Genomic DNA, 18,351 nt, shown 5'->3' on the forward strand with positions numbered 1-18,351 from the left:
GCATTTTAATCATATCCCTACATATAGAAAATGCTTTTTAATAATAATATTACGGGCTTACTTAGCGTTAAAAGCCTAATGATACGAACTGACTATAAAGCAGTTGTGAAATTCATTTTTGAATTCACATTTTTATCCAAAACAGAGACAGATTTTGGCATTTAAGGCTGTAGGCAAATCTCATTGTATTATCCCTCTGTTTTATAAACTGGCAGATTTAATTTCATATTCTAATGTATTTTCAACTTAATCAAATTATTAATAATTTTTTTTCTATTTTAGTAAGTTTCTGGAAATGTACATATGATTCATGACTATTTGTACTCAGTTATATTTAAGCAGTCACTTGATGTTTAGAAAAAAAGTAAACGAAGTAAACGTAATAAAGCAAGGAATGCTGACAGGTTAATTTAACAAAATATTATCCTTTATTGTATAATGCATTGAAAATGCATTTTTTTACTAATTTATTAATTTTGTAAATAGGCTAGCAACATAATATCAATTGACTTGTCAGCGAATGCCCTAGGCAGTGGTCAGTTTGCTAGTTGAAAATACACAAAAGCATTAGTACAAAAGCATTAATTCAACGTCAAAACAAATAAAAATGGCATTAAAATAAATTTACAATAATTTATTATGCAATCTACAAAATTATTGTTAGTGATAATTAACTTTAAAGAGGAAATAATTTCAAAGCGATTCTCAAAATTATTTCATGGAACAAAATCTTACAAAATTGGATAAAGTTGGTGTCAAAATCTAACGTCTAAAGGAGCATTAAGTAAGTTGGAATAGTTGCCCCTGATATAAAAGGGAAAAATTCATCTGAATAAAAAAAAATGAGAACGATCTTTCCACTTGTTCTGTATTCATGGAAAATTCTAAACATTTTATCGCTTTAGATCATTCGGGTTCAACTAATTTCTATTTTTCTAACCAACTAGAGAGGATAAAATTTCATTTTTAATTTCAGTATTTTATATCTAGCATTTTCTATCATTACCAGTATTAGTTTATTAGTTTGAAAACGAGCCGGCGTCCTGGCATATGGGGTAGCGCGTCTTTCCCGTGATCTAGGCGTCCCAGGTTCGAGTCCCGGTTCGGGCATGGTTTTTCTTCTTCTGCCTGTGAGGTGTGTGAATGTACCTCCCACCTCCCCTGTAAAAAGGGATTGTGCAAGCAAACGTGGCACATGAAGTAGCTAAGTCGTAATTTGACCCTAGTTCGTGCTACTGAAAAAACTAGAGACGCTCACTCTGCTTAAATCGCTGACAGATCCCTCAGTGGGCTTGTAAAGTGCCATAAATAACAACAAAAACAATTTCAAAGCGAAGTTTCTAAGATACATGTTCATAGGTTACCCCTTTTTTATATATATATACAGTTTTTTAAGATATATAATTATGCCATTCTAAACACATAATGATAAATAAGCTAGTTTTCTATTGTTTATATCGTTTCTGAGCATAAACACGACTTTATCCTTTACAGCCCAAGCTACACAGAATTAATTCGGAAAGACTGCTGTTTTTGAGTTAGGCACCTTGTAAGGAGGTTGAAAGTATTCCTTGAAGCAGCCTCCTGCTGATGATAAGGCCTTTATTGATGATCGTAAAGTACAAGGAGCTGGAAATATATTTACTTTGCAGCCGTGCGCTATAAACTCTGGTAACACTGATGGATAAGCTTTGTTTGGAGTTTAGGGAAGGTGAAAATATTAAATATATTTTGTGAACTTTTTTAACAAGGATAACAGGAAGAAAAAAGCATTCCGGAGATAAGCAAAGTGTGATAAACTCAGAAAACAGCATATATCAGTAAAATGATTTATAAGAATATGATGAGAGGGCATGCATGTTACGTTACATGCAAGTAATGCATGTATAAATAAATATAAATAACAAATGAACTTTGCGATAGTATGTTAAAAATGTAATCATACATTTTAATACCTCTTCTGGCTCTGTGATTACACTTTGTTTTATTTTAATACCACAAAAAAATCCTAAAAATTATTTTCTAATAATTGTAATAAATACATAATTCATTCATATACAGTTACTAAATATCCCACATTCTCATGTTTTATCCTAATGGAAAGTCATTTCCATCTTCCATCTCAGTTCTTACTCACAAATTAATAATTGACATTCAAAAGAGGTGAGTTATATTTATTGAATCAAAAAGTTAGCTTTTAAAGAATCCATCTTCCCAGTTTTTCATATACGTTGAATAAGGTCAATGTAATAACACAAATGTGGAAAAAGTTTAGAAGAAGAATTAGTAAAAGTAATAGTAAAATGGATTACTTGTATTTCTTTATGTCTTCTAAATATCTTTTTTAATTCTTTCATAATTATATACTTACTTGTTTATGTTTTTTTAAATTAATTTACAAGTTTATTTTCGTTTTGGTTTCGTCTATTCCCTGCATCACGAAAGCATCTCTTCAATTATTCTTGTTTCGCTTGAAGTTATCATTTCCTTAATTAGAATTTCTGGTCAGTTTCGCTCCATTGAGATCGAGATTTTTAATTTTTCCACTTGTTTTATTTTTTTCTTGATTTCGTCCGATAATCCTGCCACAGAGTTACTATTTTTGTTCCTTTTAGACTGAAATACAGAAGGGCTGGATTGTTTAGTTACATTCATATAATTGTGATTTCGCTTCTACTGTGATGCAAATTCCCTTTGCAACAAAAGTTAGCATCCCTTGTTTCCTTCGTAATGCGCACAGAAAATATGATTCATTTAATTCCAACAACGTCACTAGGTTCTGTATTTATACTTAATCATCTTGTTAATTTACTTCTTTTATTTCATTCTAGTCCTCCTCGGGGGGCACCTCGTAAAGAGGACGAGATGCTTCCGGTATGGTGGTTGGATCTCGCCACCCTGGTGGGTACATAAATAGGTGAGGGATCTGGCTCCTCCCATCGATGATGGGACGTACTTCCTTCGGGAAGGGTTGTACCGTGGCCGTTGAGGCCCTTAGGACTCAACCACAGTTCCCGCCAATGTTGCTGTTGCGGTGGTCCGTTTATTCAGTTTTCTTCATCCGTGTGCCTTCGGGATGGTCGGAGAGTCAGTTATATGACTTATTTCATTCTAGCAGACGCAAAACAAGCATCCCTTTCTCGTATCAGATTTAAACACATAGAACCTGGTTAGTTCAGTTCCAATTATATGATTGAGAGCTAGAAATTTTATTATCATATTATTTTATTCACTAGTGTTTCGGAATACTATTTTTCAAAAACAAAGCAACAAACACATATTTATTAAAAAAAAAGTTGACTCCGAAGTAAATTTTCCTAGGTAGTACCATGTCTCATAATTGTAAGGAAACAAACAATTTTAGAATAACTTTCATTTCATGAAAAAGTGGCGTACTTCGTATTCATTTTTAAAATAGTGCAATTTTATTAGGCACTAATAAATATGATGTATTTTCATTTTAAATCCCATTCAAAAGGAATTTTTAAAAAATATAATGTGAATTAATTAACAGACAAATATGTCTTGAAATTATGTTGATGATGATGATATCATGTTCGCGTTACCCTAGAAAGGGTAGGGTGAGCAGTAGCTCCTGAAAGTAAAGATCCCTGAACCTGACTTAGCTCATATGAAAATGACATTCATACGCTCGCTTACACAACCCCTTTTCACAGAGGGGACTCTTTCAAACATCTCACAGATAGAGCATAGAGTGAAGAACAACCATGTCTGAACCAAGACTTGAACCCGGGTAACGCGACTTTACCCTGGTCGAAGCCCAGACCAAGGAGAAGATGCGCCTACCCCTAGGCCAAGATACCGACTTCCTAAATACAATATTTTATTAAAAATTTAAGCTAATTTATTTGAATATGATACTTTGTATTATGTTCATTTTCATTGTAAAAATAATTAATAAACATTTGACTTAGAATTGTATAACATATTACAGAAGATAATATCTTTATGTACAACGTACAAAAATACCCATGTTAATATCTATGCACTCTTTCTCTCCAGTCAAATTTTAATGATTTAAAATATTTTTATTCAAAAATATTTCAGATAAAATAATAGAACATAACAATTTAGCATATTTATTATAAATTCCTATTCATAGAAAAACAATTTGGCTTAAAATAGTTTTCACTGGATATTCTCTTACAAAATTTTCTTAAAAACTCAATCTATTAATAATTTTATGCATCTAAAATGCATTAGAATATTGAATTAATTTTTTTGATCAGGTTATTAAAGACAACTCTTAATTTTATAATCATCCACACAAAAGCGAAAATAAAACCAATCGAAAAGAAAATTAATTAATTTATAAAAAATATAATACTTCAATTAAATTAATTTTCCTTTTTTTTTGAAAAATAAAAAGCAATTTTCATTTATCAAAATTATAGATTTATTTATTTTCTAATCACCTTCCTTTTTACACAAACATAAAATTTCATTAAATGAAAGTCCCTAAGGTTTGAATGCTAATTGTTCATTAAAGATTTTATACTTAAAAAAACTTTCGGGATTCTACTTGAGAAACCTCTTATTTTGTAAGCTATTTATTAAGATTTCTTTAATTTTAAATTTGCATTTTCATTAAAATTAAAAATATTAAATGGAACTCCTTTCATGAAAAATACTTTAAATAGAATAGCTAAATAATAGAATAAGTACATTCAAATGAGTAAACACAAAAGCAGACGATCGTGATTAAATTGAACGAATAGTTTTCTGAATGAAAAACTATAAAAAATGTTTTTTTTAATTGAAACGAATAAAGAAAACTTTAATTCTAATCAATTATCTTTTAGAAAACTCAATAATTAGTAAAATATTTTGGCATTGTCTTTAACTGCAGATGTTTGTTCCTAAATAATTCAAACGGTGTGTTAATTCTAAAATCTATTCAAGTTTAAAATTTTGTTGGATATTAATTCTGATGAAAATTAAGTGCTGTTTGCATTTGTATAAAAAGCTCATTTTGAAAGTTTTAATATTATTTTTATTTAATAATAATTCTAAAGTGGAAATTTCCGTTCTTTAAACTAACACTCTAATAAATTTTCAAATGCATAAGCTTCAATAATTGAAATCTAGGAAATTTAAAAATGAACTAAAAACACAATTTAATGAAAATTATGAATAAAAAATATTTCACACTTACAGATTAATTATTTTTTGAGACATTAAAAACTATAAAAAAATATTTATTATAATGAAAAAACGTGTAACTATCTCTTAAATTACTAAGTAACCAACTATCTGTAAGATAGATAATCTGTAAGTTTAAGATAAGATCTGTAAGTTTAAGATAAGATCTGTAAGTTTAAGATTACGTTTAAGATAGTAACCAACTATCTGTAAACATAATTTACAGATAACTGGGGTTAAGAGATAGAAATTCAGTGCTATTAAAGAAATTTAAATAATTCACTGCTGCATGCTGTCACGCTTCAATTTAAATAATTCATTTACATGCATGCTGTCACGCTGATCAGCCCATACATCAATAATTATCTTTTGTATCTTCTGTTTACCGTATAATTTCTTATAAAGTCAAAGGAACCATGATTACACATAAAGTTTTAACTCGTAGAAAAAAAAATTGGAAAAAAAAATAACAAGATAATTCAAGTAATATCACTAAATAAATAATCATTTGGGATTTTATGATCTTTTATGATTTTTTTTTCTTTTCTGTATAAAAATATTCAGAAGTTATTGCTATGGTCGAATCGAAAAGAATAAGAAAAATTAGCCAGAGAAACAGGTTATTTCCGATTTTTAGGGAATTTTAAATTTAGGTCAAGCGAATAACCAAACGCTGATTGCATAAGATATAGGTTAACAAAAATAGGTAGAATTATAAGAAAAACGGTTAAGTAGAAAAGGTTGAATTTTAATAAGAATAAGCAAGATAGTAGACAAAATTCGTCAATGTTTCATAATATTTTAAAATTAAGGATCATGTAGTTAACCGTTACCCATTTTTATTTAACTTTACATTATTTAAAATTAGTTTAAAACATTTTCACAGAATAAAATAAAGAATATAAAGAATTAATATAAATTATAACTTGCTAATTAATTTTAAAAAATTAATATTGGCAACCATGAAATCACAGCCAATATAATACCGAAACTCGCTTGAAACGTTTATAGTCCTCAAATATATTCACCGACATTGCTGCAGTTTGCTTCTAGTTAAGTAGGAATCGTAAAATACTTGAAGCAGTAGAAGTTCTGTTGATAATTTGGATACGATAGACCCTTAGTTAAGAATTCATTGAATAGTATGGAATCAAGTCATCATCACAGAATCTTGAATTCAATCAAAATGTCTCCCAATCAGGAAGAAAATAAAAAACAAATGATCACGGCTGATATCGAAATGTAATGGAGATTCATAGATCAAAAGACAGCACCATCTGAGTCATCTACAGAACAGGAACTGTTTTAGATACTCTACGGCTAGTATAATACCTCGAATAAGCAATTAATAATACTGGTGAATATATCATACAAATACAAGCCCTCCAATCTAATATCAATATGCCCTTTCCATTAACATGGTAATAACGCTAACTTGCCATGATGTGAATATTTGACTCGAATGCTATCTTGTCACCAATATTTATCGATAAATGTGCTTGGTGATAACTTGCACCAATATTTTAACTTGGCGATGATTGCTACTATGCTTGGTCAGAATTAGCGCTAATACCCCAAGATCCGGCAATAGTTTCTGGTTATTTGACTACTATTAATATTACATTCCTATATTGGCGTTCATATTTGGCGACATCATAACACTTGATCGAATATGTATGTACGACAAATTGGGGTAAGAGTTTACGCTTGGTAGTGACTGATGCTGTTTTAGCGGAAAAATGACAATCAATGTTATATCAGCTATTAGTAGAAAGTTGCCGCTCAAAAATTTCAAAATCTCGTAGCACAGAAATTCAGAATGAAAATTAATTTGCTTCTTTTAAATGAAGCTAGTAATTCTTCATATAAAGGAAATACTAAACGTAAAATATTTTTCGGTATACTTACTTAATTAAAAGATGGTATTAAGCGCTGAAGAATGCCAAACAAATGTCACCTGGGAAATGAAAAGAAATTATTTAAATATTTATTTGTAAAAATCTTTTCATTATGCAAATATACTTTTAAGATAAAAAATATTTTAAAGTAAGAAATAATGGAACAGATAAATAAATAAGCAAAATGTTTTTGTAGCGATTAATATATTTTTAATGAAAATATGTTTCAGATAATAGGAAAACGGAAACTATATTATATATATATGAAATGATATTTTAATTCTAATTTCCATTTAATTAATTTCCAAGTCTTTATCTATATTTAGCCCATAGTAACTTCATTCTAAAAATATTCTCTTATTTCGTGATCTCATTCCACGAATGAAGCTGTGTAAAAATTGCTGCGCAATCAATTCTACGTCACAAGAGAAAGTGATCCATTCGGTGCCCTTAAAAAGGTGTCAAAGGTCAACATGAGTATTCCATCGGCGCGTGGCCGGAAATCCTATGTTATATAAGACTAGTGATCATTTGTGTCGCACTTCTTTCTTACTTCTATTATTGTGCCGCGCTGCGTCTGTTTGTAAATAAATTGCTTTCCCGAGATGGATATTAAAGAGAGAATAAAATAAAGTTAAAAATACAACGTCTCGTCTATGTCATCAAACCTGCATTCTGCTTCAACCAAAATATGTTATATTATATATATATATATATATATATATATATATATATATATATATATATATGGGCTGTACACTAGAACAGCATTGTAATCGATATTTTCATATATCTGCACGTTTTCATACCTCCTTGGTATTATGTCTGTTTGTCGGGGAATAATTTATACAATTTGTAGATTTTTATAAATATTGAATGGAATATATCAGAAGAAGCTTGCATCGAAGTATCCGAATACGCATGACAAAGATAATTGCAAAACGAAAACAGCTAAATGTATGAAATTTGGATCATAGTTTTAATATCTAATTCATAGATATTTACCAAGTTTGGAAACAAATCCGACAAAGAATTGAATGTCTATCTATTTGTCCTTTCATGATTATAAACAAGATAACACAAAAAACACATTGACCTAAACAAATAACATTTGATATGTGACTTTGTTGCCATAATTGCAATTCTATATCAAATTTCGATTTGAATCAGTCGGGGAAAATACGTCGTAAAAACATATATTCGAGCTTTTGGTACTTATATCAGCGATATCCGTCATCAATACTCATTAGGTTCAGTAAGAATACTATATTAACAAAAACGATTCTATAGTAAACAATGAAACATACACTTCTAATACATGGAAATTAAATTATGAGCTGCGTGGATTTCATGGCCTTGCTTAAAATCTACAGAGAGAGATAGAGAGGGATGACATATTTGTTAAAGAATATGAGGAAAAATTTCGGAAAGACTACTTTCGATTTTTTTAATATTATTCATTTGCTCTTATAGACAAGCATAGATGATTAAAACTGACTTTTTCAGACTTATGAAGTTCCAAAAAGTGAGATAAAAATCTCAAAATAAAATATTTAAAGTTTTTTTTTTTTTTTTTTTTTTTTTTTGTATAATTATTAAAAATAAGGTAAAAATTTGATCATGCGGAAACTGATATCAATCAAATATTTCAGACCATCATACTTGAACTGCTATTGTATACTTAACAAGAATGGAAGCAGTTGCTAGAACTCATCCAAGAAACGCGTTTGCATTATATGTAGTTAATGCGCACCTGATTTAGTGCGTAGGTGCAATGTTTGTTTGTTTTTTGCTTCTAATGGCAACTGAGGATGAAATAATCATGTTATTCCCAATTTAAACTGCTTAATCCTATAACGAGAAAATGTTTCACAATAGTGTTACAGCATTCTCAAAATATTGCGCAGCTTCCATAATATCGAGCACAATCGTGATATACAATATGCATACGCTATAATATACTGTAATAATCAAGCACATAAGTTAATACTATTATACGATTGCATAAAATTATGATGTTTTTGCAAACAAATATTTGTGGTGGTAACTTCATAAGCCAAATAACAACCTCCGGACTGGAGTGATCACTTTTGTCTAGTTGTTATGTTAATCAGCTATAAACCCTAACGTCGCGAGTTCGAACCTCAAACTAGCGCATATTTCATTCTAGTGATCATAAAAGGACTGACGTTAAATTCTAAAGCAGCAGTATGGTCAGCAAATAACTTAGAATAATGATTTGATTTGAAGAAGCAGTATAAAAGAACACAAAATTACAATTTAATTTTAAATCTTTCGTTCTTTTAAATTACAATAACACTTGAATATAGATATAAAACCCATTTTCATCAATTTTTGAAATTTAAAAGTTCGTTCTGTATTCGACTAGTTTTTATATATGTGAGTTGGAGTGTATTATTTCAAATCGAAGAATACAGGACTTAACCTTTTTTAAAAAAAATAATGTTACAATTTGAAAACAGACGTTAGAGAAACATTTACACCTTGTCGTCGACCCAAACAAAAAGACAGATTTGAAAAAGCATCTGATCTTTACGTCATAATGAAAAAGATAATCGACAGTTAATGTGCTATTAAAATATAAGCTTATAGAGAACAACAAAAAAAGTGATGTGTCATTCCTCATACTGGTGGCACTGAATCTCCTCAACATATATAAATGCGTATTGAAAAAGCTTCAGAAATCATTATTATTTAAGGAAGAGAAAATAGGTATATTAATTTGATTCTTTTTTTACATTAACTATCGATTTCTTTATTTGATGGTGAGATTATAAGGTCAGGGGGATGGATACTTTTCGGAACATTTCAGAAGGGCATACACTACTTAACTCACCCAGCACTATTATACATGCCCTTCACTATCCCATTTAATTTTGTAGAGTACCACCCACGCTTAATTCGACCGGGAAACGAATTGCCTCTAATAAAATGGAAGAGAATGGGCCTTTACGAGGAACGAACGCGTTTGGGGTTTTTATTCCGCTGATAAAAGGAGGAAAAAATGAGGTGGTTAAAAATATGATATTGATGAGAATTTTTAAGTACTCTCATGGGAATGCTTTATTCATAGAGATGCATAGTTTAGGCGTATGTCGTACTCATCATAAGATTAGCTGAAAATTAATTAAAATTTTGGTATGCTAAGCTATATGTAGAGAAAGTATTCTAATTATTAACAATTATGAATTTATGAACAACATTCCATAATTTCAGGGGGCCCCCTCCCCCAAAATATTTTTTGGAATTCGGATGGGGTATTAATATGTGGGTATAAACACAATAACTCTGGGAAGAGGTACTTTTTCTAAAAGTATTCAATTTTCTTAACTGTGCTAATAAATGAGTTGGGAATAAAGCCGTCATATTTATAAAGACGTTTTGAGAAAAACTTTGTTATTCAATTTAAATAAAAATAAATTATTCATTTTTATGTACAATATTTATTTGTAATCGCTTTGATGTGTACACCCCCAAAAAATCTAATCATATATTGAAATTCTTCCGATGGAGAGGGATGAACAATTATCACGTATGGGATGGTTCCCATTTCCCAGAAGGTCGTAGAAATTATAGTTTTGCCTAGTTATTGCGGTCATTGCTGATAACCGATCATATGTCTGACTAAAATATCGCCATTTGCAATCGAATTCCAGATCTTGTTCTTACCCGCATATTCCAACAGGCAAGTATATTAAGTTGATACTTCTATCCACCCTGAGGCACACGGAAAATCTAAATGACAGTACCGCCACGACAGCAATGGCAGGAATTGAAATTGACTCTTAATTGACCGGCCACGATATAATTCCTCTCTTGTGAGGCATATCTCGTCATTGGTAGGTGGTAGCCGACCTCACACCATTTCCGTACCAACTCGGATAGCGAAGAACTAACCACCCTCAAGGAAACCTCTCATCCTCAGATTTGAGATGCATCCCGGTGGGAGCACGAGATGCACATGAACCCATCTCCCTTTAGTAGTAATTTTGAAGACCAGGAAAATGCAAAGATGGTATCTTTTAACCCACTTAATACCCTTAATGAAATCACTAGTGTTATTTACAACGGGAATGATAGAATTAGATATTTCTACCTGGATATTCCTGGTGGCTGTGTAAAAACATACCTGTATTCTACATTATTCTCTTTCGTTAACAGAAACGGAAATATTTGTCAAGCTTTCCATGTACTGACTTTGCAGCCATCCTTCTGAAGAACCGAAAAACTATTCACAGTGGTTTTAAACTGCCGACTTCTGTCTTGGAAACTTTGGTATTATCGATAAGACCAAAATCAGCAAATCCCTAACAGTTACGCGAAAATAAACTTATCATCATTGATGTAATCGCTGTGTTAACAAAGGATGAATTTCCCTGCATCAGTACTTTTCTTTCAATAAATTAAAAATAAGGATATGCATTTCAGTGAAAAGGTTATAATAACTGGAGTAAATTTCCGAATGACTCTTCAAGTAATCTAAAGAGGAAGTCTCGGTGACATTGTTGAAATCTGCATAAAATGAAGCTCTTTGTGGCACATTTTTTTATTTGCCCCAATCTAACAGAGAATATGCGTAAATGAGGCCAATACTAGCATAACGAATAGGTATTGAATGTGGGAAATGGAAGTGCTTCAGAGACTAAAACTGTAGCTGATAATTATATTATTACAAATTTGTATTGTTGCTTCCCAGCACGATTAATTCAATCACCGGAAAGACTATTTTACGATTAGCTCTGCTGGGTGTTGATCGGATGCCGAATGGATATTGGGGTTGGTTACAAACTTGGCGACGAATTGGCGACTTTAGCAGCAAAATAGATAATACTGGAATCTTCCAGAATTCTGATGTTAGAACCAATAAGAACACATATATGTTTGATTGTTCCAGAACCTTCTCTTCGCGGCTCCGGGAACTATAAAATACCGACAATCTCAAGCGAAATCAATTCGTGGAAAGAGTCAACGGCGAATAGTTGGGTCAGTCCAGCGAAGAGCAAGCGTTGTATGGAGCTTAAAGGATTGCTGAATTGAGCTGTGCGCCGAGTTCTGGTGTTTATTGTGGAAGCGGCATCGAGTCGCGTGAGGAGTAGCCAGTAGTGTAGTAGTGAGTCAGGCAGTTGGGTACAATTAAAGTGAGGAGAAAGTGGAGAATTGTAGACGTTTGGAGAGACCGTGTACAGTAGCTACGAAGATTCCCTCCTCCTGCTGAATCATGTCTTTGTGCGCTGCGGCTGTTATTACCACCAATTATTTTTTGTGGGGTATGGTTTGTTGTAGTGAGCTGCTGTGTGCTGTCTGTGTTCGTATCGGCTGTATATTTGTTGTCTCCGTATTCTTGTCTTGGTCTTTAATGAAAGTCGTTGTTTGCTATTGAAACTTGTTGAGTGCGTTTCTTCACCGACTAATAAATCAAAAAGAACCCCGAGTTCCGTAAAAATATTGAAACCCCTAACAGATTTACTGAAGAAGATAATTTGACTGATTGCGATTCTAGTAACAATTTGACTGAGGGAACAATTAGATAAGTGAGGAATAATAACAATAATTAGAATAATAACGATAATTAATAATATAAGTACAATAATTAGCAAACAAATTAGAACAATTTAGCTGATATGGAACAATCGGCAAAGTGAGTTATTTTAGATCCAACTAACAAGAAGAATTTTGAAATGAAACAACAAATCATCGATAAATTCGGTGGGAAGCGATGCACATTTTCATTTAAAATTCAATTATTTCTAAAGAATTAAATGATGTGTTAAACTACCAACCAGATTTGTGTATGGACAAACAGTATCAGAAATGTTGCTTTAAGCGTTGGAACTAAAAGAAGAAATTATCGTCATGTTACTCAGAAATTCAAATCCCAAGAAAGGCAATGGTATTCGTTTTACCATTCTGGGACTCAACAAGGATATGATTGCTTAGCAGATTCTTCAGAATTCAACAAGAATACAAGCTTTACAGTCCAGAATTAATTTAGACTCACTGGTGTCCATCTTCCGCACGTACTCAAGCATTGCCAATTTCTATTTGTTCCAGTATTTCCGATGACCATTAAAAACATCACAGGAACAGATTTTAAACGAATAGGAATTCATCTAGATGAGTCTGTTTTTTCCCATGGGCAACTTTATGCTGCTTTATCAAAATGCTGTAATTTTAACCATGTTATAGTTCAAATCATAAAATACAAACAACGAGAGATATTGTCTAAAAACAAAACATATTTCACAAAGAATATTGTTAATAATACAGTTTTTTTAATTCATAAAATTCTTATTATTAACTTTCAATATTACAACTAAATTATATTAGAAATGATATATTTTTTCGTAGAAAACATTCTTCAAATATGCATGATATTTTCTACTACAACTTTCGTTCGTTAATCTAAAGGATACAAAAAACCGTCTAGACGGGTACATACCCGGGTATTTAAATAAATGTTCCATTCAAAAACATCATTTTTAACCTTCTTTAGATATTCTGTTTCACAGGATTCAATTTTTTAAACATTATTATTATTATTATTTTAAATGGTTTTAATAGAAAAAAACATGCATAAAAAATTGATAACTTTTTCAAAATAACTTGACCGTCTTTTTTTTATTCTTCATTTAATGAAAAGATTTTTTTTTTTTTTTTTGCTTTTCCCTTTTATACGTCGTTTTTATTTTAAAATTCCATTAACATTAGTTTAGTTTTAAAATACTTCTTTACTTCAAAAATTCTTGTTTGCGATTCATTTCCTTTCTGGAAAACAATTTCATTTTTGAATACCATGAATTCCTGTTTAATTTTAAGAGCATTAATATTCTAATGAGTTACGAAAACTTAAAAACATGGAGACATTTTTAAACGTACAAAAACATCTTTCTTTTACCAAAACATGAAAAGAGACTAGTTTACATTTAAAATACTGAAAGTTTCATTAATATAGTATTTAAACTATCTAATAACAAAATTCAATTCAGTCTGTTCCAGACAGCCGACATTTTATTTTCTATGGACAATCATAAAACATTATTTAAATAAAAAATAGATGTTGTCAGAAAATATATTTAATCATTTCTCTCAATGGGAAAAAATGATACAGAAAATCTCAAAAAATTAAGTAAAAAATGTATTTATTTTACGAGAATATAAGCTTGAAATCTTGGCAGATGCAGCACACATCAATAACACACACACACACACACACACACACACACACACACACAAAAAAAAAAAAAAAATATTTCGTAAAAAGTAATATTTCGGAATTCGAACCAACGACCTTGAATCCATCAACAAATTTGTTTACCCACGGCGGCCCAAAAAGTAGATACATAATCTCTACTAAAAATAAAGATGAGTTGGTGTGCGTGTGCATGCGTGCGTGAGTATGCATGTATGCGAGAATTGAGTTGTGTTAGAGCAAAACAGGCCAGCACGTTTGATCTACAGCTACTAATTTTGACACATATATCTTGGAAGGTCGAAATATGCATCTCGGAGCGTTTTTTTTAAAATTTTAATCAGAATTATATTTAGTTAAAACCTTTGGCTTTTTTTTGCACGGACTTCCGCAAATATATTCCACAAAAATGCATATTAATACGTTTAAAAATTTTAAGAATGAATTTTTTTATTAAATTAATAATTTCCCCGAAATTTTCTTAAATGTTAATCATTTAAAAAAATCCTTCTTTGTCTTAAAACTAACAGTAGATAACATTATATCCCTGAAACTCAAACCGTTAATCAATATTTAATAGCGCAATTTTTTTCCACTTTTGAAAGCTAAAGGAAGACTATTTAAATCTGTGCTCTTTAAAGATGAATAAAGAAGTGGAGTAAAAATCTCTCAAAATTTAGAATATTGGGAGCTAAAAAATTTGGGGTATCCGTTGAAAATGTTCTGGAAGAACAGAACACTTAAAAGATAATTCAAATAAAGCGGATTTAATATTTGACGCTGTCCCTCCCGGGGGCGGGGGCACATGAAATGAGGATGAGATGCTTCCAGCATGGTGGTTGTATCTAGCCACCTTGGAGGGTACATAAATAGTTAGGGGTCAGGCTCCTACCAACGATGAAGGGACGTACTTCCTTAGGTCGGCGATTGTCCTTAGGACTCAACCATAGTTCCCGCCAATTTTGCTGTTGCAATGGTCCTGTCACTCAGTATTTATTAACCGAGTGGCTTCGGGCGGTCGGAGAATCAGTGATATGACTTAATGTTTGACACTTAGAGGGAATCATGGACATGAAATTAAATCTAAACGATTCATCTGAAATTAAAGATAAACAACCCCTTCGATGAGCTAAGTGATATTCAAAGGCTAATAGTCTAAAATAGTAATCATTGTCATGAAATTTGTAAAAGTTAATTATAAATGTAATTATGTAAATTATGAACAAAAAGATATTCTATGAAAACTCTACACTAATTCTTTGAAAATGCAAACAGCATTATGACTTCTGTCGCAAAACCATCTTGCACCATCAACAGTAGTTCAACATAACAAACTCCATTGGTCTGACAAAACTTTTCCATTTATTTTAAAGAATGTTTTGTTCTGTCCACACCTTAGGAAGACAGACAGTGACAAAATAATCCTACCTTGATGACTTAGTTCATTTTTCTTCTAAATTTGAACTTTTTTCCCACGAAACGAAAGTAAAAGCATCAGTTTCTAAAGAAGTTATTTCACAGAATTTTTTTTTCTGGAGCTCGCGAGAATACTAAATCTGCTTTATTTCGTGTACTTCACTCTTTTTCTGGCACTTGAGTAAACATACAGCATCGAAGATATTAGCTGAAACCGTCACCGGTTCAAAAATAAGTTGGGGAGATAAACAGGATCCTGTAAAAAAATTTTCCACCTCATCAGTTGTAAAAAAGAAAGCTTCTTTGGGAAGAAGGCAGTTGCCAGTGCTATTTTGATGCGTCAGAGTAATTGTCTGCTGTTTGGGAACAAACTTTTTTTCCCACATATAATGTGTTATGGCGGAAATCCGTGGAAAAGATTTTTAACCCAGAGGCTATATTCGATACTGAAGTTAGCTTTAGGGGAAAAAAAGAAAAAAAAATACCAATAAGATCTGTTTTTCTGTTTTGGCTTAAGATATCTGGCTTCCTCACTATATTCATTTTTTAAATATTGCTTGAATTTATTTTTTTGCCATTTGTGGCAGAAGAAATGATGTTTTCATATCATAAGTGTTGCTAATATTTGATGCTGAAAATGTAGTGAAATAATTTCCTGACGCAGAAAATTCATTTTCCGAAAGCAATGTAGCTAGACTATCGAGTAACAAAGAACTTATATTTGATGTAACTTCTCTACTAATAACAAAACAGAATGTATATGTGTCTTGGCGCTCTACAGGAGAAACTGTTGACTCAGAGCTACCTAACAACCTTTTTTTTTGTTGGAAATTTAATTCAAGTTTTAATTAACTATAAACAAGGCGAGTTTTTTAGATAACTGCCAAAATTATTGTTGTACAAAATTGTTTTTTGACAATATTTAAAATTAAAAATATATATATCTTTCTCATGATATTAATTTAATTGCTGTCCTAATTTTCCCTAAAGCTTGGAATTTTTTAAAAAATTTTATACAATAAATTTGCGGAACAGAAATTATTACTACTACTTGAATAATGAATCTTATAAATTTCACCCACTGTTGTAAATAATGAATAAGAATTATGCTTAATATTTGAGTACATCCCACCGGTGGACACCTCAGAAACGAGAATGAGAAGCTTCCTGTATTGTGGTTGATTCTCACCACCTTGGTGTGTACAGAAATGATGGGGTCTCCTACCTACTATCGATTCCGGCATGTGCTTCTCACGGGAAGGATGTACCGTGGCCGGTGATGGCCCTTAAGACTACAGTTACCACCAGTGTTGCTGTCGCGGACCTGTCCATACAGTTTCGTTCAGCGGTGGGGTGGTCGTCTGTATACAAGAAGGGTTGCTGTCGCGGCAATACGGTAATTCAGATTTTTCAGTGTGCCTTCGGGCAGGTCTGTGTAGCCAGTTATGGTTATGGTTATTATCTGTGTACATTATATTAGAAATAAGAAAGTAACAATACCATGTAGTTAGAATACAGACTATCCAGAAATTTCTTCTTTAATACCCCAACGATGGGGGACTTTTTTTAGGGTTATTCATATACACTATGTAAAGAACATTATAAGGCTATTAAAATATCGCAATTTTAATATATGTTACAATTTAAGGCTTAGAAATATTTGGGGAGTGGGGGGGGGGGAGAGATCATGAGCACTAAATTATGAATAATTGGTTTAATTGGAAATAATACAAACAATAATCCCTGAGAGTCAGTTGGTTGCCAAAGGCGGATAACAATTAATAAGTAGAGTAAAACATGAAATTATAAAAAAAAAAGAAACACTGATAATTATCGTAGAAATAAAACAAATGAGATATAAGAGCACAAAGGCAGTAATGGATTGTAAATAAAATAAATGAATCATGGATATATAATATGTGAAGTGCGAAATGAAATGCAAATGTACAGCGATGTTGTTATGCTCATTTATGTAATTCTGTACCATTATGATTTTTATTATACGAAATTCTCCATTTGAAATATTTTAAATTAACTTTATTTCTCTACAGACTAACAGTATCAGTAAAGCTGTTGTATTTTTTTTTCTCCATAGAATACATATATGAATTTAAATAAAGCATTGCGAAAAGCATTCGTAAATACTATTTTGAAAAGAATACATGAAAAACCATCGGAAAATTGACAGATGAAAATCTATTTTCTAATGTCGTAATATATGATAAAACTTCTGGAATTATTTGCAATACGTTGCTTAAAATTGATTCGGATTTTATATTTCAGCTTTTTAATGCACAATAAATCAAAAGTAACCAAAAATATTAAAGTCTAATAGTTGATAATCTTTTAGTTTTTCTAAAAAAACTTTCCATATAAATTATTTTTATTCGCATTTAATCAATTTTTGGCATGTTTCATAACTGAAAGAGCGAATTGTGTAACAAAATTTCATTCACATCTTACTGATATACAATAGTTGCTAAATTTAATAAAATAAAGTTTCCTGATAATAAAAAATAATAAAATTTTTAAAAAATTAAATAGTCACTTAATTTTATTTCGATTTAATTTAACCTAAAAAGCATAATTTAACTGCAAATTTTTAAAAAAATGTATGATAAATTCTATAAAAATTAGAATAAAAAATTATGCACCGTATTCAAA

At 31.1% G+C, this 18,351-nt stretch overlaps 1 protein-coding gene across 1 annotated transcript in view; it reads right to left on the reverse strand.

Moving 5' to 3' along the window:
* Window positions 1–18,351, reverse strand: part of LOC129968730 (metabotropic glutamate receptor 1-like) — a 459,728-nt gene that overhangs the window by 174,645 nt on the left and 266,732 nt on the right. Inside the window, exon 3 of the mRNA XM_056082915.1 lies at window positions 7,072–7,120. The gene's annotated coding sequence lies outside the window, so the exon portion shown is untranslated. The remainder of the gene's footprint in view (window positions 1–7,071; window positions 7,121–18,351) is intronic.

This window comes from Argiope bruennichi, chromosome 5 (assembly GCF_947563725.1).
Source record: "Argiope bruennichi chromosome 5, qqArgBrue1.1, whole genome shotgun sequence".
In the NCBI taxonomy this organism is placed as follows: domain Eukaryota; kingdom Metazoa; phylum Arthropoda; class Arachnida; order Araneae; family Araneidae; genus Argiope; species Argiope bruennichi.